The following is a 24,139-nucleotide window of genomic DNA, read 5'->3' on the forward strand; positions in this document are numbered from 1 at the left end:
AATATTCTTATCAAGAGTAAAAATGTGTGCCCTTCATTTTGAAAGATTCCAGTTGATGTTATGATGGAAAATTGTGTTGGTTCTTGGCATGGGTAGTAAATTACTTTACATTCCCATTTCACATGTCATCCATTAAGTCTATGTCCTAAAATATGTTGTAACAATGTATATATATATATATATGGTGCAAAGTGCACTAATATTACAGGTGTTGGTTCTTGACAACGCCCTTTTGCGTGTGTACCGCAAGTTCACGGGTTTGTCAAAGTAATAATACCCCGGTAAGTAGGTAGTTGAATCCACAGGGAATAGTGATTAGAAACACAAAGATTGCTATTTAACTACAACGAAAATGAATTAATAGTGATGTGAATAAGAATCAATGCAAATAGAAATAAGAAAAGAAGAAGGATGCGCAAAAAAAAGATAGGAGAGGCAATTGACGATAAATGAGGGCACCCGGACATTGCTCGCCCTAGGACTATTGTTTCAAGTGCAAGACCAATCATTATGTTTCCTAACTAATGTCTAATCAGTTGTGGAGATCCTTAAATACACGGTCCCAAACTTAAGGTTAATCGTGACTAACCCTGCACTATGCCCCGATGGAGAAATCTCTCAGTCTCGATACTTCACACTATGCTAGGTTGCTTTAGGCTCTAGGGATTCCAAGTGATAAACCCTATTCCCTAAAATAGATCATACCCTTTGGTTCAGGCGAAAGACCCCTAGTCACAATTAAGCCCCAGATACTAAGGATTACTTCAACCCTTCACTCTATTGCTTGTGCAACTAAGCCCCAGCGGAGTTTGTCTCTTAGCACTTCACTCTATTATGACGACAAAGAACTCTTGGAACGTGGAGGTAGGATAAATCACACCGGAGGGGAAAGGGGACATTTCGCTACCTCTCGACTCACCCTCTCAACCCTCTCCAATCTAGCATTGTCTAACCCTCATGATGTGTCACTCATCCACAAGGATTACCAAAATGGATTCTCAACCCTAGTGTCGCTCTAAGGGAAAATCAACTCAACAAGCACTAAAAGATTGGAACTCATTTAAAACATTAATTAATGAATGCATAATAAAAGGTCAATGAAATAATAACATCCTAGGGATTACAAGTCCAAGTACTCACTAGGGGTTTAGCTCTCCATGGAGCAAAATACAATCAATAATAAAATCAAAACTAAAACTATGAAATCCATGAATAAAACCTCCTTGGTATTCGTGTCGATGGTCTTGTGGAGTGGCTGCGTCTTCTCTAACGATCCCCTCGTCAAGCCTCTCCAAAAGAACAATGCTCCCCCAATAACTATCTTCTAAAGGAAACGCGGTGTTGAAGGCCGTAAACCTCTCCAAAAGCCTAGCCAAAGCCTCTCCAAACCCTAGCTGCAGGCTTCTCCAAAGATGGGGAAAAGATGAAGAAAGGATGGAAAAAAAGATCCCTAAATAAGGCTGAAATTGCGACTTAAATAAGGCTGGAATCGGGCATCCACATGGGCGTGTGGAATTTCCACACGCCCGTGTGAATCTCTAGGAAATCAATTTTCTACGGCCTGTGAACAGTAATTGCTACAGTAAATTACTAGTGTGCTTTGCTGCAGTAACATGTTACAATACTCTACCAAAATACCCCAGAATCCACACTTTTCATCAAGACAACATAAACGGGCACACGTCCATACTGTAGGTCACGTTGCATCTTCAAATAAAAAACACATTTGACTACAATCTTGCTAGCAATGCACAAGTCGGAACATATGAGTGTGACTGCCTTTGTGCCCCTACAATTTGGATATTCACTCGAGCACAACGGAGGTTGGCACACACTCACATGTCTTTGAGCACAACTTGTGTCTTCACGTTTGTTCACTCTAAGATTCCATCAACAAAGTGCAAACGCAATCTACTTTGGCTTCTTTCTTCCATACTTGTCTCTACAACCCTACATACACAAAAGAACAAAAATACACATGTATTAGCGATAAAATCTGAGAAAAGTAATGCTCATCGTAAGAAAAAAATACTTCGTATTAATAATACACAAGCACTTATCAACAGGGTAGGAGGTTTGCCTGTCTGCACCAATTGGTTTTATTCATTAATCTTTTAGTCTTTTTTCATATATTAATTTGGAGTTATTTATTTACTATGCTAAATATGATCCATGTAAAATGGTGAATGTTAGAAGCATTATCCACAAGACTATAACTTGGGTTGCCAGATTTATATATCTTAATGAATAATCATAAAATTACATTTTCCCTTTTATGACTGCCTTTTAAACAAACTTAAGCTTTGGTATTATTATTCAAAGTAAGCTTTGATGAAGCTAATTGCTCTCATGGTTTTTTTGTTTTTTAATTTTTTTTTTCTTTCATTATCAACGCAAGCCTCCATTAATCGATGTACTAAGACAGGAGGCAAATGAAGCAAATTAGTAGGCATCTAGGAGGCTTCAAATCATTTGTTGAGCATGATATAGTTTTAATAAACATTTTAAAATTTATTTAATTTAGTTTCATTTCAGCATTTAAAAAAATTATTGGTTTAATTTTAAACTTTTTTTCTTCCTTATTAGTTAAACTTTTACATATTTTAATCTTTTATTGTTGTTGTTGTCCTTGTTGTTTTTTTTTAAGTAAGTCTCACATTTGATATCTTCTACAAGACTTATGTGAATAAATAAGGAAAAAATGTTCATTCACGAGCAGGCAATTTATGTAATTTTCTAAATTTATCTAATTTTTTTATTTTTTTATAGATTATTTTATACATATTCTATTTAATGTTATAATTAATTATCAAACGCTATGCTAAAGATGGTTAAGAGCACTTCACAGTCATTATCAGATGGTTCACAGCCTTCATCACTTGATATGGATGCTCTATATGTTATAACCAGCCATTACCGTAGCTTTTTCAGCCAGCACTGTAGATTTTATTTGGTACTATAGTAGCAGGTACTGTAGCAACACAAGATTTGGCTTGCTTTCTTCTTTCTTTTTCTTTCTTCTTCTTCTTCATTTCTTTTCTTCTTATTCGGCCGAGCAATCTTGCCCTTAGGAATTTTCCGATGACCCTTTTCTAGCTGATCAAAGCACCAATTCTCTTTCTCACTTACTCTTGAATTCGATAGGAGCTTTGATCCAAGTTTTTATCCCATATTTTATTCGTATTTCTCCGTACTTGATTTTTCTAAAACCTAGATATAACTCCTAGATTTTGCTTGATTTGTGAGTGATTATAGGCTTAAATTGAAGCCATTGATCTTGTGGTTCATCATGGTGGATGTTTGTAAAAGCATTTCCATGTTTAATGCTATAAATTTGAGAGAAAAGCATTTGTTAGGGTCGGGTTTACACCAACAATGCTTAGTACTGTAGCAGTATTGTAGCATCGGTGAACTTTAGTTGTTTATTTGGCTTCTTTGGTTTAGAGTGAAGCTCAGACCATTAGAAATTCATTGATAGCCTGACAAGCCAGTTTTAAGCTAACCCTAGGGTTGTTTGAGGGTTGCACGTTAGTGTGACTTAGGGTTTCTTTTCTTTTGTTGATGTCCTTTGCTTAATTTTGGTTATTGCTTGTGTGTGTGTGCTTTGGCTAGGAGATGAGTGCTCGCCCCGAGGCTTGTAGCCGGCGGAGGATTGGATTATCTCCGAATTTTAAATCGCCAAAGTTGTTAGTGGGTTATGTTGTTGTACATTTCTAAATAGAATATGATTCAAAGGTCTTCTTTATTTGATTTGAGATTTATTCATGGTTTATCATATTTAATTTGATATGTTGACCAATTTGGGAAGACATTCCTTGCTATGGATTTATATCGGAAAACAATTGTTGTTTGATAAAATTATTCATGATTATTGATCGGCTTGAAAATGAACTTCTATCTTATTGTTTCATATTGAAAATGTTGATGTTTAAATGAAAATGTTTATGTTTATACTTGTATTCAAGTCGAATTGATTTATGAGGCTTTGATTATTCTGTCATGCTTCTAGAATGGGTATTTGTGGAATGGCTTAGATTCTTGATATTGGAATGTTATCCTAGTTATGGACTCTGCGTTGAGATAGGCATGCATTGCATTGTTTAAATGGTGGTACCCTACTGCAGTAGACAATCCTAGTGGCCAGCCTTTTAAGGTGGTGAGAAAGACCAGCTGATCTTTTTTGACCAATTCAGAAAGCGGTGTAGAACCCTAATTGGACGGTCATCGGGGAGCCTGGGTCACCATATGGTGAACCGATAAGTCAACATGAAGGACATGAGTTCTTTAACGGTTTTGAACCTAGCCGTGGCTATGACAAAAGTTTGGAGGGTTCTTGACCATTGTGGGTTTGTTTGCGTTGCAAACATTGTATTTTTATAAAGAGGTTATGTTTTCTTGCAAAGTAACTTTGAGATGTGAGCTTTTGTGAGTATTTGGAAAGTAAAAGGGTTTGATGATGATTATTATGTTTTATTGGTTTTAAAACTAGTAAATATGCCGTATTAGTGATTTTGAGAGTGTTGGGAGATTTATTTGATCATGTTGACATTTTTACTCTTTATAAGGTTTTTGTACTTGTATATTCTCTATGCTTGATGAAAAGCTTCGAGGCTTTTTCTATACTTGTGAAAAACATATACTTTGGTTTGTTGATTATCGGAGTTTCATATCTTGTTTTTGCTTGGTGTTATTAGTGGAAAATGAAATTTTTGGAAACTCTCTGTTTTGTTTTTATATTCTATAATTTATGTGCTAACCCACTCATTGAGTAACCTAGGTTGCACACCCTCTCTCTCTCTCCTTTTTTTTTAGATTTTTCTTTTTAAAATTGTCATTAGACTAATTGAATAAATATAATTATAAATAATAAAATTAAATTAATTAATAAATATTTAGTAACTAGAATAGCAGAACAAATTAACATATAAAAAGGTATGGGGGTAATCTTACCATGAATAACCACACCCATAAAATACATCAAACCAAATATGTGTTTTCTAATTCGATATTAACAAATCCCTTCAAACAAACAACAAATTTTATAATAAAGTATTTATAGTTACATCAAATCAAACATTAGATTTAATTGCACTGTATTTTAAAAACCAAATATTTCCAGTTACATTGTAACTGAAAGTTCACTGCATTCAGAATTACATAAAAAAAAACGCCACCTAAATGAAGATTATAAAGTTTATGAATCTAAGGTAAATGCTTTAACTTGAATTCTTTAGAGAGCCTTGTCATCAAAATAATTATGCTTTGTTATTTCATTGCTTATTGTTATGATCAATGTCCTCTTATGTTGTATATAACATTATTAATGTGAGATTTATTTTTTTATCTCTTTTTTATTAGAAATAATTAAATAAATAATTAAAAAATATATATTACTAAACATGTTTATGTCATCACATACATATAAGATCAAAGCCAACAACATGATGTTTATTCAACTAAATACAAATTAGGCTTGAATGTGTTTTTTGTGTAGGATTGCAAGTTGAAGATAAATTAGTACAACGACCCTTTACATTATAAATCTATTTTTTTAAAAAAACAAATGATTAAATATGTGATGAAAAGTACTACTTGTTTGTTATATGAATTAATTACCCTCATTTTTATAGCTTGAATTTATTCTTCAATCAGAATTGACACTCAATGGCTTCTTCTTGTCACTAGATAATCTCAAAAGTAGTGTTGCAAACTATGATTAATGCTATGAAAGAGCACGTAAGTTATTGCCTTGATATTATGTTTAGGCATAGCAACAATAAAAAATACTGCATTCACTTAAGAAATACGAGAAATTAATAGGAGTGAAGGAAGGGAAATTGAGAATTGATTTTACTCATTCCACATATTATACATTTGTTATTCTCCAATACATAAAAAATGGATTTACTATTACAATTACCAACCAATAGCAATACTATTATTGACCAAAAAATTTTGACCAGAAAAATTTTAAAAAAAATATTAATAAGAATTAATAAAAACATCTATATTGTAATTAATCCCATTAAATAATTGGCCCAAAACATTTGGATGCTCCTATTATAAAACAAACAACTGTTGTAGTACCTCCATCAAACAAATTAATTTTTAGAAGTTAATCTTACATTTTCATTCTAAGTTTTAGATGTATAAATTATAAGATGGAGCAGTAAAATAATAACACAACAAATTACCAAAGATTATGTTTATTTTATAACCTAAGCTTTACTAAATACACATTGAAAAATTAATGGCATTACTAAATACACTAGGTTTACTAAATACACTTCAAAAATTAATGATAGTACTTTAAGGTATCTTGAGATCATCATTGTGGTAATTTCAAAAAAAAAATCATAAGTTTGATAAATCTTTTTTGTACAAATGATTTCTCATAATGAATGATAAATCTCTTTTATAACCTAGGTTTTCTACATCAATGACATGACGGTGAAGTGCGTCATATTCTCACTATTTGGCAATAGAACACAATGTTTGAATTAAATTTCACTCCATTTATTATATCAATTATAAATATATAACAAATTTTCAACCATTGTTTGAAAATAGCTAATTAAAATTCATTAGTTATAAATTATTGTAGATGATTGCATTAATAGTCCATACAAGCACGCATTATTTTTTTTATAACCATAAATATGCACCTTATTTACCCTTCAACCATGCATTGGAAAGGAGTCAAACTCTCGATCTCTCCCATGAGAATCAAATATGCCTGAACCACTCTGCCATTGAGTACAAGCACTCGTCATTTTTAATTGCAAACCTCACTGATTTTTTGTTTGAGATAAATCACTAGTATTTTCATTTAGAGTAATTTAGATTAAGTTCTTTCATGTTAATATAATTTCTATAAACTACCCATAGGTGGAAATGCAACATCTTAACTATTATAATCAGTAATTTGCTATTATCTAGCTTTTGGATCAAACTTATTTTATATTAGCACTTTTTGGAATAAGCTGGGTAATGGATTTGATATTAGAATTTATACTAAAAAATGTATTAGGAAACATAGAGATATAGATGTAAAACCCAACATTTAAATAGTTGACTTGTCACAAAAAAAAACTAAGATAACTATAGTGTGCTTTTGAATTTGACATTTCAAATTCAAAATTTTTTAAAATTCTAAAATAATTGAGAATTATATACAATTAGAGGCATATAAGTTGGTAAATATCAATAAACTTTTATGGTGCAATTATTTAAAATTAAAATATAGAATTGCATATACATTTATTATTTTTAAACATTCATGCATCTACAAATTCATCCCCAAAAAAAAATCGCTAACAAGGATTTAACTATTTGAGATATTTTAGAAATTTTTAGAGTATGCATAAGTTATTATTTTTTAGAATTATGCATCTATCTATAGTTTTGTTGTATACATTACTTTTTAGACATATATATATATATATATATATATATATATTGAAATAGTTTAAGTAGCCTCTTATACCATGATAGACATATATAGGATGAATATGCTCAACAACAACGAATAGAAGAATGTAATTGTTTGTGTATTTTACAAGTGTACATGGAGGGCATACTTTTAGTTCTCGTACAATAACCTAATATGAGAAGAAATTAATTAATCAATATAATCAAATCTAATTAAGGTTTGCTTGATATATGTCCAATTAATCAATTAATCAAGACTCTATTTACGTAAGCCTAAACAACCACTAGTCAAGCTTTAACATAGGTGTGAATGCGGGGAAAAATGATGTAAAATAAATGACAGTTTATTTTTATCTATTTAATATATTCATGAAAGATAGTAATTATATACAACTTGGACTATATTGCAATTGTGTAGAAGAAGAATGAAGGACACCCAAATCTTGTAATTTGACTTTTATATGTTTAGAATACTCAAGTAAGATGAGATAGTATGCAATTTAGATTATATTGTGATTATCACAATATAATTGTCAATGAGGAAATATCTTGCAATAAGCATCAGAGCTAAAGAAGTTTAAATGTAGTGTTAGCTAAAGCATGATATTTGATAAGTGCTAAATTGATCACATTTTCTATATCATTTACACTGCATCTAGCATGAAATTGCGCTTGCTTAGCATCTCATTATTACGAAATTTCTTTCTTTTGTTCACAACGACTTTCATTTCTAATTTAGGTGGAAAGAAGCAAATTCGAGGAGGTTTGAAAGCAAAATGAAGCAAGTTGCTAAATCAAGGCTGCACCACAGGCTCACAACGGGTGTTATGGGAACTCACAACTCCCATTGCCTCCACTTACCATTGTTGTGATCGAGCCGTGGCAGCATGAGCTCACTAGTAGCAACATAGAAGCCATAACGGCCTCACAACGGCCGTTGTGAAGTCCATAACGGTCATTGCTAAGATGCATAATGCCTAAAGACCGTGCCAGGATGCGACTTGGAGCCCAAGCAACAAACTTACTTACAACAGGCATCACAATGCCCCTGGTAAAGCCATGGTCTGGAGAGCAAGAGCGTTGGAGGTGATTTTTATCAATATTTTAGTGGATTTTCAATGAGTTTCTCAAGAGAAGATCAACGATCATCATTGGAGGAGGGCGTGTGTGACACACATCATTCGGACAACCTTGGGATCCACTAATCCCCAACCTTTGGAGAACTATTGGAGGGAGTTAGTCTAGGAACACATTGAACATTTATTTATTCATTATTTGGTCTTGTGGCTCTCTTTGCACTTTGATGTTTTACTTTCTTTAGTCCATGAGAACCTAATTCAAGGGGAATTGTATATTTAGATCCCTCGGTTATTGTTTATGAATCTTGATTGATCAATATATATCATTCTAGTTTTCTTAATCATTACATGCTTTAATTGTTTATCTTTGTTGATGTGGATGAGGAGGATATGCCCCCGCATTGATGACACCTATGCCATGATAGATCTATGCATGTTCTAAGAGGTTAGGCACAGCTAGGTTTCCGGATTAGAGATTGATTGACCCTTAGACTTAGGGTTTGATTGATTTTCCGTACTTAAGGCAAACATAGGAGGCTGAGGAGGATTAGATTCCATCTGAGTGATGGGGTGGAGGAATTCCATCTTAAGTTTCTAGTGATTTAGACCTAGTCGCCATGGCTTATTAGGGCTAGTAGGCCTTTAAATTCTCCCGGTTCAATCCTAGAACATAATTGATACTTAATGCTTATCATAATTAGTAATCAAGATAACCTTCATACATACTCCCACTCTTTCTAAGTGTGCTTAACGAAATCTCCAATTTTATTGTATCCATAATTTGTGCAACTAGACTAAAAAGAGAACTTAAATATTTAGGCTATTTGATGAGTGCATTTCATATCATATTTACTCACCATCTTTCCATTCATTTACTTGTCTTTTAGCACAATTTTATCCATTTGAGGTGCTATTCTAGGTATATTTATTCCATGTGCAAAAACCAAGGGCTCGAAGTAAATTGGAGTGAATTCAGGGAGTAATTGAGTAGAAGAATCAAGATTCTGCTAAGTTTCAAGATTGACATGGGCATCGTATGACCATGTGCTATCCCCCCTGAATATCCCAGCCTGGAGATGACCAAGAAAGTATTCAAGCATGATCGTGCTCTTAGGCCAGACACAGTCCCGGCATGACCGTGTGCGTCCCCTTGAAAATCTCAACATGAAGATAGTTTCTTTTAATCAAGGGAAGCACAATCTTGAGGCTCCTCGCACTACCATACACAGGCAGGGCACGGGCATGACACGATCGTGTCCCACCCCCTAAATTTTCCAGGCCCAATGCACTCATAATCCTCAACGAGGACACGGTCATTGCACGACCGTGCAGAGACCGTGCCGAGCCCGAAAATTGCTATATAACTCCAGATTTCAAGGGTTTTGAGATCATCTTTGTTCGGGGATTCTTGGATGAGATCGAAGATCAAGCTTCACCACACAATTTAGGGAGATCAAGGTGAGTTGGAGGCATAAGGGAAGTGGGGTTAGCACCGAGGGAGATCATCTTTCTTAGAAAGGGAGAATCATGTCTTCTTTTTCTAGATTTTCAATTGTTTCTTCCTTGTTGTACTCATCCATGAGGGGCTAACCATCTACGGTGCCCCGGAGTTTTGAACTACAATGTTTTGTATGCTTTGATCAATTATTTTTAATGTCTACAGAGCTCTATGAACTACAAATGTTGCATAACTTGATGTGTTTGAGTTGTACAGATGCTTTGGTAAAACTTGGTGTATGGATGACCATAGTTGTGATTGCTTATTGTGATTGAAAAACTCAATGTGTTTGAGATGCACAGTTACCCTAGCAGACGTTAGTGTATTTGAGAACCATAGATGAAACATTGCTTTTGAGCACATACTTGAACCTTAGGATGCACCTGGTAGGCATTAGAAGCAATTCAGCATACTATAACTCATAGGGATCACCCCAGGGCATTGCACTCTTATTGTCGAATATTCAACCCTAGTCTGCCCATTCCTTCCCTCCATTCTCTTTAGTTTTTATTTTGTTCTTGTTAAAAACCAACCCAATCTTTATTAAACTAGAGATCAGAAGAAAATTGAGTACCTTGAGTTCTAGTCCCTGTTGTTCAACAGCCTTACCCCTCACGGGGTACCACTTTACTACTTTCTTGCGATCCATACACTTGCGGACAGTGCATCACTATTGATTAAGTAAAAAGGAAGTAATAGGAGCCTCTCGTTGTTCCCGGGGAAATACGACCCTCGTGTTTATCCACGAGGTATTACTTGACAACCCGTGCACTTGCGGTATTACGGACTTGATTACAATATTTTATTGTATATTTGCATACTTATATATATTCATATATTCATATTTTCACATACCCAACACCAGTAGGAAAGTTTCTGTCAATATTCTACTTTAATACTTGATCATGCTATAATATTCTTTTTCTTACTTTACTAATAAATAAGAGAATCCCCCAAGTTAGAAATAATATCCTATTGTGAATCATTTATTAGTAGAACCACTTGTACAATCTATATTTGAGTATATACAAAGTTCTATAGATCAATCAGAGGAAAAATAGAGATTATAAAATATAATTCCTTTAGCATATCTCAAAATGAGAAAACAACAGCAAAATATGTAGACCAAGATACAAACATGAAATGCTTAGAAGCTTACTGTATAGGAGATATCTAAGTAAATATATAAATGTTGAGTAGATTGAACTACCATTCATGTTGTTAATAAAGATCAATAAGAACCTTATCTCATATGGTTAAAGCTTTGCATTAGTTTCAATAGGTGTATTCATGATTTTACTATTAGTTATGCTAGTTTTGTGAGTAAATTAGAGATGTACTTGGTTTGTGATAGATGATAACCGCCAAAGTTTGTGAGCACCTCAACCATGATGAGGAGTTGAATTTATGATTAAGGAAGTTCTTGAAATCATTAATTCTTACGAGCTTATCTTAAATGATTATCATATCATCACCATAAATAATTAAAATAAAAATAGAAGTAGTAATGCAAGACAAAAATGCTAAATCATAAGAACTAGATGAAAAACCAAATTTGATAACAATAGGGATAAATTCATATAACTATGATTATGGAGCTTGTTTAAAGCCTTTAGAGAGCCATTGAAGATTATATTTGGGGTTGAACATACCTGGAGGTGGTTGTATGTATAACTCTAGAAAATTCCTATTAAAAAAAAAATATTTTTAACATCTAATTGAAACCAAGCATTAATGTTTTGTAGTTGCAACAATTAAAAGAGTCCTTGCAAAAGTTAATTAAGTAATGAATTGGAGCAAATATCTCCTCATAATTGATCTTATATAGTTTTTCTTTAGCTATAAGACAAGCTTTATATCTACCAATATATTTATCCAATAATGTCTTGATCTTGAATACCGATATATATATATATATAACACATAAGAAGGCACGTCTACTAGGATTCCATGTACAAGTTTTGTTAAATGCTTTAAATCATTTTGTCATAATAATTTACTAAAGATAATTAGAAGATGCCTCACAATATGTGCAAGACTCATGAAAAGAAGCAGTAGTAAAGTAACAATGATACTTTCCAAGATGAATAAGAAGTTCTTTTAACCTAAATGATCGATGTTGCTCAATTAATATTGAAAGAATAATTATGTTCTCCAAATCAACAAATTATCTAGAAGTATTAGCATCATGTGAAAAGGTCTTGTGAGCTTTTAGAATTATTAATACTAGAGTTATAAAAAGTGGGTGCTAAATTTGTGAAAAGTAGTGAATTACAAGTGGTTTGAACATAAAATTTAGTAGATGAAAAAGTTGACTTATGCCCCATAAAAAAGTAATATGGCATGAAATATGCAACCATTTAGAGATAGGATCATAGTAACTTTACCCTTGTATGGCACATATGTGAGAAAACAACAAAAATGAGAACAAGGTTCCATTTTTTTGTAAATGGGAGAACTCAAATTTGAAGATAAATTAAGAGAGGCTACATACTATAACAAAAATATATCCATGCCAAGCATGAATAATCATCTTAAAATGGGAAAAATATCTTAATCATTCTCCTAAATGAATAAGATCAATAGATACTAAGACAATAAAGTCATGTTTAAGAAAAGACAATTTAACATGTTTGCCTAGTTAATGAGATTAATAATCAAAGGTTTAAGCTATTTACTAGCTAAAAGTTGAGGGTGAGAAGTTGGAAACATGAAAAAGTTATTAATGACAATAACTGAAGAAACACAGGAGCAAGTAGAAGATATCAGATGAGAAGGAGATGGACCATGCAGAGAAAAAAGGTTAAAGAATTTTCCTGTTTCATGAATTATTCTAATGATTTCTTATATCCATGGATCCTATATAACATAACCATGATGTCAAAAATTATAAAAAAGAAGATTAAGAGGATATAACTTGCTAACAAAAAGCAAATTTAGGAAAAGATTTTGAACAAAAAAAGTTTAGATCGTGGAGGTTAATATATCCTATATGATTTATATGTATGGAGAAGTTGTCAATGATAGATTTAATTAGTACATTAGAAGCTAAAAATTTTGTGGTAAAAAGATCGATTGGAAGTTATGTGATTGCAACCGTTAGTGTTAACAGATCATGATGAATTACCTAGAATAATAATAAAAAGGCATAAGTAGAGTAAACTGAACCTGGATGGTGATAGCCTTAATGTGATGTATTAGTGACATAATGAATACCTAAAGTAGACCCAAAAGAGGAATCATCAATGTGAACAATAGCAACATCTTGACATGCAAGAGACCTCCAAGAGTAATAAAAAAGTTATGTTGAGATTCTTCTATTGTGATCCAAAAATTAGACATCGTTCAATTTGGTTTCTCCTAACAAGCTATTGACACTCCTCAACAGTACACCCATTATAATTATAATTTTTTTTAATATCTTATAGATGAAGAAAATTAGTTATTACTACTTGAGATGTGATTGGAATTATTTTATGATGCTACCTCATTAGACAAAGATCAAATTAGCCTACTCATATAAATTGGATCTCATCTTTTTTATTTGTTTCTTATTTCTTTCTATGATTAATGATTAATGAGTGTACAACATTCATATATTTCATACACTTTGTACACTCATTTGTCATGTATTAGAATCATATTATAGAATTCAATGCTAAATCTAGTCTGTTTCAAATTCTCAGGCTTAGGGCAGCATATTGAGAGAGAGAGAGAGAGAGAGAGAGAGTCAAAACAAGCATTTTAGACTCTAACGAAGTAGTTGGAGCTCTCTCGGCATCATTTGAATAAGGACAATGCAAAACTAGGTGGCTTACAGGAAGTTCATGGCCTACCTTACAATCATAAGTAAACTCCAGAGAACCTTGATGGCATGCTTATGCTCATAAGGAGGATTAATAGCCAAATCAAAGAACCTTAAAGGGCATGGCTTATGCCCGTAAGGATGCCGGTAAGGACTATCCAGAGGAGTTACGACCACAACATACGCCCATAAGGGCGGTCGCAAGAAGCAACATAGTAAATCTTACGGTCCAATGCTTACGGCAGTAAGCTAGATCGTAATTCAAACAGAAGACCTTACGGATGGGATTTACGCCAGAAATCATTTTCGTAAGGCTCATGACCATCTTCTCTAGCTCTTTTATGGTCACGTCCTTACGCCCGTAAGCAGTCAGGTATAAATAGAAGGTATAATACCCGAATTGGTCCCTCTACTTTTCTCTCTCTTCCCATTTGATCCCTCTACTCAGAAATGCTCCCAAGTAGTCCCTCTACTTTTGAAAATGGTTCTATTTAGTCCTTTCTACTCTAAAATATGGCAATTATTGGCTGTATTTTTTAAGAGCAAAGGGACTAGATGGGAAGAGATTAAGGGTAGTGAGACTAAGTTGGGTCATTTTTAAGAGTAGAGGGATTAGTGGGGCACATTTCTGAGTAGAGGGACCAAAAGGGATGAGAGAGAAAAGTAGAGGGACTAATTCGAGTATTATACCTAAATAGAACTTATGAGGATTTTTAGGGCATTCTTGGTTTTATTCTTTGGGTTTTTTTAGGTGATTCTTGGAGGCAAAGTGAGGGAAGAAAGGAGACAAATCTCCAGCACTCAAGGGGCTATTTCAAGAGAGATTTGGATCCATATTCAAGGGGATTGGAGATCATAGACATCAAGCTCATCTTGGCGGCGTGCGTGGAAGCTTTCCTAGGGCTTCTCCAGCGATCCTCCGTTGGCACGATTGAGAAGGACGTTCTCATGTTTTTCGTGTTTCCTCCTATTACTTATATCTTGAATGCTTACCCTCCATTAATGGAGGGCTAATTTGTTAGATGTTTGAGCATAGTTAAAATCTAGGAAATATACTTTGACAAATGTTGTGGATGCTTGTGCTTGTTCATTTCATTAATTGCAATTCATATTTTCGTATCTAATTGCGTATTTTTAATGAATGATTGCTATTGTGGTGAGAGACCCTAGTTTTCATACGTTTGATGTGCTTGGTGATGAGAAAAAATTCCCACCTAGCATAGACATGCCACAATTCGAGGAGATTATGAGTAAGCCTCTAATTAAAGTACATTGGAGACCCCATCTCCCTCAATTCTCCAGAGTCAGTTAGTGATAATCTCCATGCTCTTTGTAATCATGTGGAGTAGATTTTTAGGAGAAATCACATCTCTACTATGTTTTCAGATTAGGAAAAATCTCTCTTCAAGGGGGATTATCTACTTAAGAGATTGTTATTAGCGCATGGTGAGGTTTCATAAAATATTAATGCAATTGTGTGGATGTTTGTATCAGCTTTGCACCTATTCAGTTACTCTTCACCTGAGAAATCTGGGTTTATTATAATTTTGAAAATCTCTGAGTTCGAATAGAACTGCATACTTAGATAACCTTTGTCCCATACTTCATAACCCTAGATGGATATTATGTTCGAACATCGTTTCTTCCCCTGACTTCTTTTCTATTTTATTTCCCCATATCTTATTTCATTCTCTTTTGTTTACACACACTTCATTCGATCGATTAGGCTAATTTTCGAAATTAGGACTATTATTAGTATTTACTTTCTTCCCTATGGACCGACACTCTACTTATGCACACTATTATTACATGATCGACACGTACACTTACGTCCAATGATCTTTAGATATACCACAACACCACTTTAGAAGAATACGTTATGGTCATTATCGAACCTATGTGACTTAATCACCTTGTTCTCCCAGAACGCTAGCTAATCTAATAGTTCCCCTCATAGGAGCCTTCAATTTCTCTTCGTAGATTTTTAAAAAACTAACTTAGAAATTATAATATCTTAAGTGAAAAGATAAAATATAATGTTGATGCTCATACATACCCAAAATCATCATGTAGTGGCATACAAAACTGGTTAGTTCTCATATTATCTCTATATAAAAAAATTGATTGACATTATTTGTGCATCTTTGTTATAGTCAAACATAACTATTAATCCCAAAAAAGAGACATTTGAGAACAATACTCAATAATAGATTGGCTTGGTTTTCTTCTCTAGAAGAATGAGGTTTTACCAAATAAATTGAAATTGATAAGTTTCTGTTGAAGAATATAATCAGACCAAAAGTTTCCAAAAATCACTAACGTTATAAAAATGGCCCAAAAGAAATTGATTGAAGTGATTCAGGTATTTGTGATCCAAGTAATGATCTTTTAGCCATTGCTATTGTAGTCCTCTAAATGGATCTGAAAAACCTAAGATTCAATAGCTTCCTTTTTAGGTTAGATGTTTTCTAGTGACATATTGCCAAATTTTGTGTCTTTTAGAAAATTTTCATATAGTTAGAGCCCAATGATTTCAATTGATCAAGGCATTTAAAATTATTGAGAAGGTTGTGCAATATATATTTGCATCAAAAGAATTTAAGCTGCAAGAAATAAGGCTTGTATTGCGGATCCAAAGAAGAAATAAAATAGAGAATCAACACTTCAAATAAGCAAATTAATGAAAACTCAAATTCTGAGATAGAATAAACGAACTCTAATATCATGACAAAAATATAAAAGATAGAAGAAATGGAAGATGAAAGTTATTCAAAAGAAGCAAATGGAGGATTGTATTATTTTTGTATTTTAAAAGTGTCAATCAAGCAATAACCTCACAGATAATAAATCAATCACTGTAATTAAACCTAATTAATATTTTTTATTATTAAATATAAGCCTAATCAATCAACCAATTAATCAGGGAGATTTTCTAAACACTACGTATCTCAAATCTTTATATTTAATAAATTTATTAATTGCATGCAGAATATATTTTCAAATTAATAATATTATAAAAATTAAAAAAAATATATATTGCAAAAAAAAATTGTGATATTCAAGAATATATGTGGTGAGAGTAAGATCCAACAGAATGAATCCTACTTTATATATTAATAAAAATAAATTATGCATAAGGTGAGAAGGGCTGAATTCATAGGGATTGATAAAACTTAGTTATTTATGAATTTAATAAAACAAAATTAAAAAAAAATGAGAGTTTGAAACTGAAGTCAAAATAAAATAAAATAAATAAACAACAAGCTAGGTAATGAAATTCAGTATTATGATTTGATGGTTCCAGTGGGGGTGTGATGTGTTAAGTTCACTCAAAAACTCACTCAAAGATCAAACACTCACACACAATCAAAACAAGATAAATGAGACAAGCAAATTGGTATGCCAATTCGGCACAACCTTGCCTACATCTGGGGGGTCAGGCCCGAAGAAACAATCCACTAAAAGAGGTATAGGAACAAGGAGTACAACACTCACTCACTCTCTCAATACAAAGAATATCCTCTCAAGATTGCCCGACGACCACACTCTCAACTCTCACCGAAGAGTCTCTCACTGTTGGCTCATCCTAAATCTTCATGCAGGATCTCTTATATAGACGCACCGACGTCTAATAAAGTTACCTCTTTTAGAATTCTCCGTGGCTTTCTAACTTGGACACATTCCAAAGTTAGATGTTGCAACACCCAGTTGCAACATGGCCCACCTTACTGAACATGACTGAGTTCTAGCCGGATGCACCCGAATCTGCGGCCTTCAACCTCCCTGGTTCCTTCAGTCCGCCTCATAGCAGTTGACTAACCCTATCTCCTCCTGCCTGCAGCTGCTTCCTTCCTCACGTCACTTCAAAAGGTCTCCCTCTCCCGAGGGACGTGCCCACCAAGGCACACGCGACTATCTCACCAAAGATAGTCACCGAAGATCTCCCGATCTTCTTTCCAAACTTGGCCCAAGTTTGGTCTTCCAAATGATCTTCTTTAGGCACATGGAAATATTGTTACTAAACTTGATCTCATCTTCATCCAAGTTTAGTCTTCAATATCTTCAAGCATGATCTTCAATCATCCATGCTTGGATCTCCAAATCTCTAATCATATCATATGCAAGCTTCAATCAATCTCCACACATGATTAGTCTCCATGAATAGTTATGCCCAAAGATAGCTCTTGGATCTTTCTTCAATTAATGATGCTAAATATGGTCTTGATAATCTCCTTGCCATATCTTTACCTTATTTAGTTTGTGTCTTCAAATAGCTTCACACCAAACTAAATCTTGTGTCTTCTAATATAATCTTCATGATCTTGAACTCTTGCCAATAATAGAATATTCCTCTCTTTAAATAGATCTTTCTAAAAAGGAGGTCTATCAAAGATATGAATAATCATCCCGGATCTTACCAAGGATAGATAATCATACCTAAAATAAAACTTACCTTTCTTGAAGAGATCCTATATTTTTGATGCACTTACCAAAAATAGTTTATCATCACATGATTGTACTGAGAGGAATATCTACTAAATAAAGTCTTCAATCTTGATCTTCATAAAATCTCCACCTAGATCTTCATCACATGTCATGGCCTCATCCTTTGCCACATTATCATCCTAGTCACCTTTTCTTTTGATGAGTCATTTCTAGCCATGTCATCATCCTCATGCCACGTCACCATTTGGTTTGTCATATAATGGCAATCCACGTCATCAGACTTAACATGATTATCTAGCCCAAGGTATAATTTTAGTATTTAGATATTGAATTGGTTATTGATACAAATATACATCATTTTATTCTTTTATAAATTGGTCATGATTATTAACAAGCTCTAATAGCTTGTCCCTCTTTACCTCGACAACCAAAAAAACCTCATTGATTATTTCCCTCATCAATAAATAACACCAAAGAAGCTCATTGACTATTTCCTCATCAATAAATGACACCAAAGAAGCTCATTGATTATTTCCCTCATCAATAAATGACACCAAAGAAGCTCTTAGGATTTAGTCTACTGATAACATTAAATTTTAGTGAGGAACCATAAATTCGAACCAACAAACACACAAACTCAGTTCATTTAAACTAGATTATATATCTACATATCATGAGCAAACATCCCTGCATTGAACCTTATTATTTTACCACTAATTATTAAATTAACTAAACAATTAAGGATTTAACGCTCTAATTAGCAATACATTATTTTGATAATTGAGCAATAAATTTTTTTACATCAACATCTAAATATTAAAGAAAAAAAGAATAAAAGAAAAATAATTAAATCTCATAATTCTTAATAAATCAAACTTCAATTCTCTTTGAACTAGGAAAAAGAATTTATTTGCACATAGTTCTTAAAAGAAACAATAGTAAAAGAAAGATAAAAGATTGCTTGATGATCCCTTTTCCTGTGTTGTTCTTTTTTTTCTTAAGAAAAATACGGAAAATTCACAAGTCTTCTTACCCTCATAATTCGAAAAGATAAAAACTAAAATTAAAACTAAATTATACTTTCATCAGGATTATCCTTTTTCTTCTAAAATTGAATCTTGAACATAATAAAATTAGAATATAGACAACAAGAACATGGCATCAAATATCGGACCACAACCACTTAATTTAACAACCATGTTTAGCGGCCTTGGCTTTGCGTGAAATTTGCCCATACTCTAACCTTAAAAATCTTTTTTTTAAGCTGTAGTAGATCTCCATAAATTCCTAAAATTTGTAATCTTGCTCCTGTCTTACCAAAACTCTAGTTTTAAACTTACTTTGACTTAAATTCTTAATCTATATGATAATTGTTTGTGTGATAAGAATGCGAAGTGTTCTTTCCTTATGATGAGCATTACTTTTATCAGGGTTTAACACTAATATGTGTGTATTTATGTTACTTTCATGCATATAGGTTTGTGAAGCAGAATCTTAGAGAAAAAAGCCAATGTAGATCGTGAGTGCACCATTTGGAGGAAATCTTGAGAAGGTTCAAACGCGAAGACATAAGTCGGGTTCAAGATGCTAGAATGTGTGCCAACCTCTTTATATTCAAGCTAGCACAATGATTTGGAGGGGCACAAAGGCAGTTACATTCTAAGTATTCCGGCTTGTGCATGTATAACAAGATCTCCACCAACGCGGCCGTTCATTGAAGAAGCAAAGCGATCTACGACGTAAACGTGTGCCCGTTTATGTTATCTCAATGAAAGCATGGTTTCGGGGAGTGTTTTAGACTGGTACTGTAGTAGGGATACTGTAGCAACAATGTAGCAAAATAATGTAGCAGGTACTGTTCACAGCCGGCCGAAGAAGGAGTTGGCCAGAGAAGCCAATTCCACACGCCCATGTGTTAATTTCGCAAACCCGTGTGCAATATCACAGGGGCGTGTGGATTCCCGATTCCAGCCCTTTAAAAGCTAATTTCAGCCCCGATATCAGCATTCTTTTCTCTATCTTTTCCCCAACTTGAGAGAGGGTTGCGGCTAGGGTTTTGAGAAGTATTGGCTAAGGACTGGGAGAGGTTCTACGGCTTCGACATCGCCCTCCGTTTGGAAGAAGGTTAGTGGGAGAGCTTTCGTCGGCACCGATCCAGCGAGGTGTGTCTTAGGCCGGACAAAGGGACCTTTGGACGAGTAGGGGACTCTCCACAAGACCATCGTTACAACTATCGAGGGGGTTTTTTTTTATGGATTTATTGCTTTTACATTCGATTTCATTGATTGTAATTAGCTCCATAGAGAGCTAAACCCCCTAGTGGGTACTTGGATTTGTGATCCCTAGGATGTATTCGTTTCATTGAACCTTGTTATTATGCTTTCATTAATTGATGTTTTATTGAGTTCCAATCTTGAATGCATTGATTGTATGAATACTCTCTTAGAGTGACACTAGGGTTGAGAGTTCTTGTTGCTAGTCCTTGTGAGTGAGTGACACACCACGAGAGTTAGACAAAGCTAGATTGGAGAGGGTTGAGAGGTTGAGTCGAGAGGTAGCGGAGCGTCCCCTTTCCCCTCCGGTGTGATTTATTCTACCTCCAATTCCTCGAGTTCTTTGCGGTCATAGTAGAGTGAATGGGCTAAGGGATGATCTTCCGTTGGGGCTTAGTTGCGAGTGCAATTGAGTGAAGCGTTGAAGTGATTTTGGCATCTAGGGCTTAATTGTGGCTAGGGACCTTCCGCCTGGACCAAAGGGTTAGGTCTACATATAGGAAGAGGATTTATCACTTGAAATCCCTAGAATTCATTGCAATTCTATACGAGTGCGAGGTTCAGAGATTGTTCAATTTCTCCTCCGGGACATGTATAGGGTTAGGCATGATTGACCTTAGATTTGGGACCATGTATTAAAGGATCTACATGACTCATTAATGCATTAGTTAAGAAGCATAATAGAGGGTTTTGGCACTTGAAAAGATTGTCCTAGGCGGATCAATATCCGAGTACTCCATTTATATCGATTGCCTTGACTCTCCTTTACTTGTGCTCTCTCTCTTGTCTCTTTTACTTTTGTTTGCATTACATCTTGTCACACAGATCACTATTAATATTTCGCTTAGTTAAGAAACAATTTAAGTATTTTTACTCCCTACTCCCTGTGGATACGATACCCACTCACCTGGGATTTTATTACTTCGACAAACCCATGCACTTGCGGGACATACGCAAGGGGCATTGTCACTATTCTACAAAACACAAAGCATAATTATAATTCATAATCACAAGCAATTTATCAATCAAAATATAGGGAATTAATATTATATATATATATATATATATGCATATTATGTACGTTATCAATGTGATAATACTAACAGTACAATAGGAGAGTTGGTAACATATCTTTCTGCCAACTCAAAGGTTGAGAATTTGATTCCATAACTTGTCCGTGTTTATAAAAAAATATAAATAAAAAAACAAGGGGAGAATATATGACATTCTTATTTTCATAGGGTAAATATGTCAAAATTATATTAACAATACACCTATCTAAGTCTATTATTTCAATGATATTGTATGAATTGCTTTACTTTATACATACATACACACACATATAAAATAATTTTGGAATAAAACATGTTGGTAGAGAATCTAAAAGAAATCATAATTTTAATACTATTAACAAACAGGGTGGTGTATACCATGTTTGAGTACATGTCATGTGGGTAAAATTTATAAGTAAAGTTAAAAATTATCTAGATTATAATTAAAATAAAATTATGTAATTTTTCAATATAACCCAAATAATAATAATAATAATTTGGTTTACAATGCAAAATTAGCCTTGTTATTTATCACATGATTTAAAGCTAATGAAATCAGTATAGCTTTTGCTACATAAGATAAATCAAGCATTTTGAAACCATAGGCTTGGTTATTAAAAAAAAAATTAGAAAGTTGGTTGTTACAAAGTAAAATTATGCCACTATATTGTTTTTAGAAAGCCGTCTTTTATTATAAAATTGATTGGCCACATCGGAGGCTCATTCTATGTAGTTAAAGCGGGTGGCTTCAAATCACTCATTATTTTCAAAAATTTGCCCAAGAATATAGTTACTGTCCCTTGTGCTCATAGGTGTTCCAAAAGGCAAACACATTAATTTTTGAAAAGTAATACATGACATAATTATATATCCAATATTATTAGTTCTTCACAAGAGAGATTTCATATTCATAAGTGAAAAGAAGCAATTTTTAGTTTTTATTTTTTATTTTTGGTACATATACACATTTGAGGACATATAGGCTTTTTTTCTTCTTCTGAGGGTGGTATTTTGAAATAAATTGAAGTAGATAATAACTATAAGGTGATTTATTTAAATAACCCATGCAGTATATTTTTCTTTCCCAAAAATGCTTTTAAATTCATTTCTTTTCTAAGATCCAAATGTTTGATTTTTTATTTATTCAAAAAAATTTATTAGATTTTTTTTAAAAGGAATTTTATTAGATTTCAATTATATCAACTAACTCACCATTACAGAATCTAATATTATAAAGTATGCATTCTTTATAAAAATATTTAGATTAATTAAAGAAAAATTGTTTATATTATCCCTTCAGCTTTCTCACTTGATAAAAAAATCATTGGACTATTTCAAATCCTCAAAAAGTCCTTTTTTTTTACATCCTCTAACAACTTTACTTTTTAGTATTTTTTGTTAATAAAGCCTTTCAACGATTTTAAGCGAAAAAACAAAATAATAAACAACAAACTAAGATATTAAATATCAAAAGCAAATATTAAACAGAAACGTTACATATTAAATGAAAATTTATGTAGTTATAAACACACAATGTAAAATAAAAAATATACTTAATAAACGGGAAGTACATTTTTTTAAGCGGGCAAAATTGGATTTTTAAATAAAATAAACTGATGCAAGGATTGAGAAATAAATAAAAAAATTGAAATGTCAGAGGGACTGCAGTGAGAATTTGAAAAAGTTACAAAGACTAATAAATAATTTTTTTTAATTAAAATAACATTTATTTTAAAGAATTCACTTATCTTCACATGTACATTATAGTATTTTTTGAAATTTATTTTTAATCCATTCAAATTCTTTTTTCAAAAGATTAATATTAGTAGTTTCCATTTTGTATTAGATTAAAGAAAATATATAATTTTTTTAAAAATAAAATTTATTTTTTTTAAAGAAAATAAATTACATCTCTTAAAAACTTAAAAAGTAAAATAAAAAACCATATATGAAGCAATTTTGCCATTGATAAACAAAGATAAATTATGGTAACTTAGCACAAAGATGAATTTTTGCTTCATGTTTTTAAATTAAATTAATTTATTAAACTATAAATAGAAACCAATTCTAGTTCTTTATTTTAATATTTATTTCCATTGATATGGTTGCAAAAGGATTAATATGGTCTTTTTACTCTAATTTTTTCTTTGTTCATTTTTATTTTTAATACTTTGGAGGGGGAAAGATCGTAAAACAACCAAATGCAATCCAAAAGTGGAAATAAAAAAATTTTTGTTTACTCAAAATATCTCAAAATATAAAGAAGCGGTAAGGAAATAAGTAACCAACTACTGTATGAATATATGTTAAAGTAAAAAGTATATAAATTACATAAAACATTTTCAATTTTTTGAAACTATAAATACAAATCAATATCAAGTTGTGAGTAGAAAGAAAAGTAAGGTTTGTTCATAGAGGTGCCTATGAGTAAATGGCCAAGTGAACAATTCAACAGCCCGGCCCGGAACAGCCCGGACAGCCCATTGACAACCCGGGCCCATCCAGAGTGGCATGCATACTATTTTTTCCAATTCGGAGATGACCACGGAGCACGC

The sequence above is a fragment of the Dioscorea cayenensis genome, chromosome 7 (assembly GCF_009730915.1).
Source record: "Dioscorea cayenensis subsp. rotundata cultivar TDr96_F1 chromosome 7, TDr96_F1_v2_PseudoChromosome.rev07_lg8_w22 25.fasta, whole genome shotgun sequence".
Lineage (NCBI taxonomy): Eukaryota > Viridiplantae > Streptophyta > Magnoliopsida > Dioscoreales > Dioscoreaceae > Dioscorea > Dioscorea cayenensis.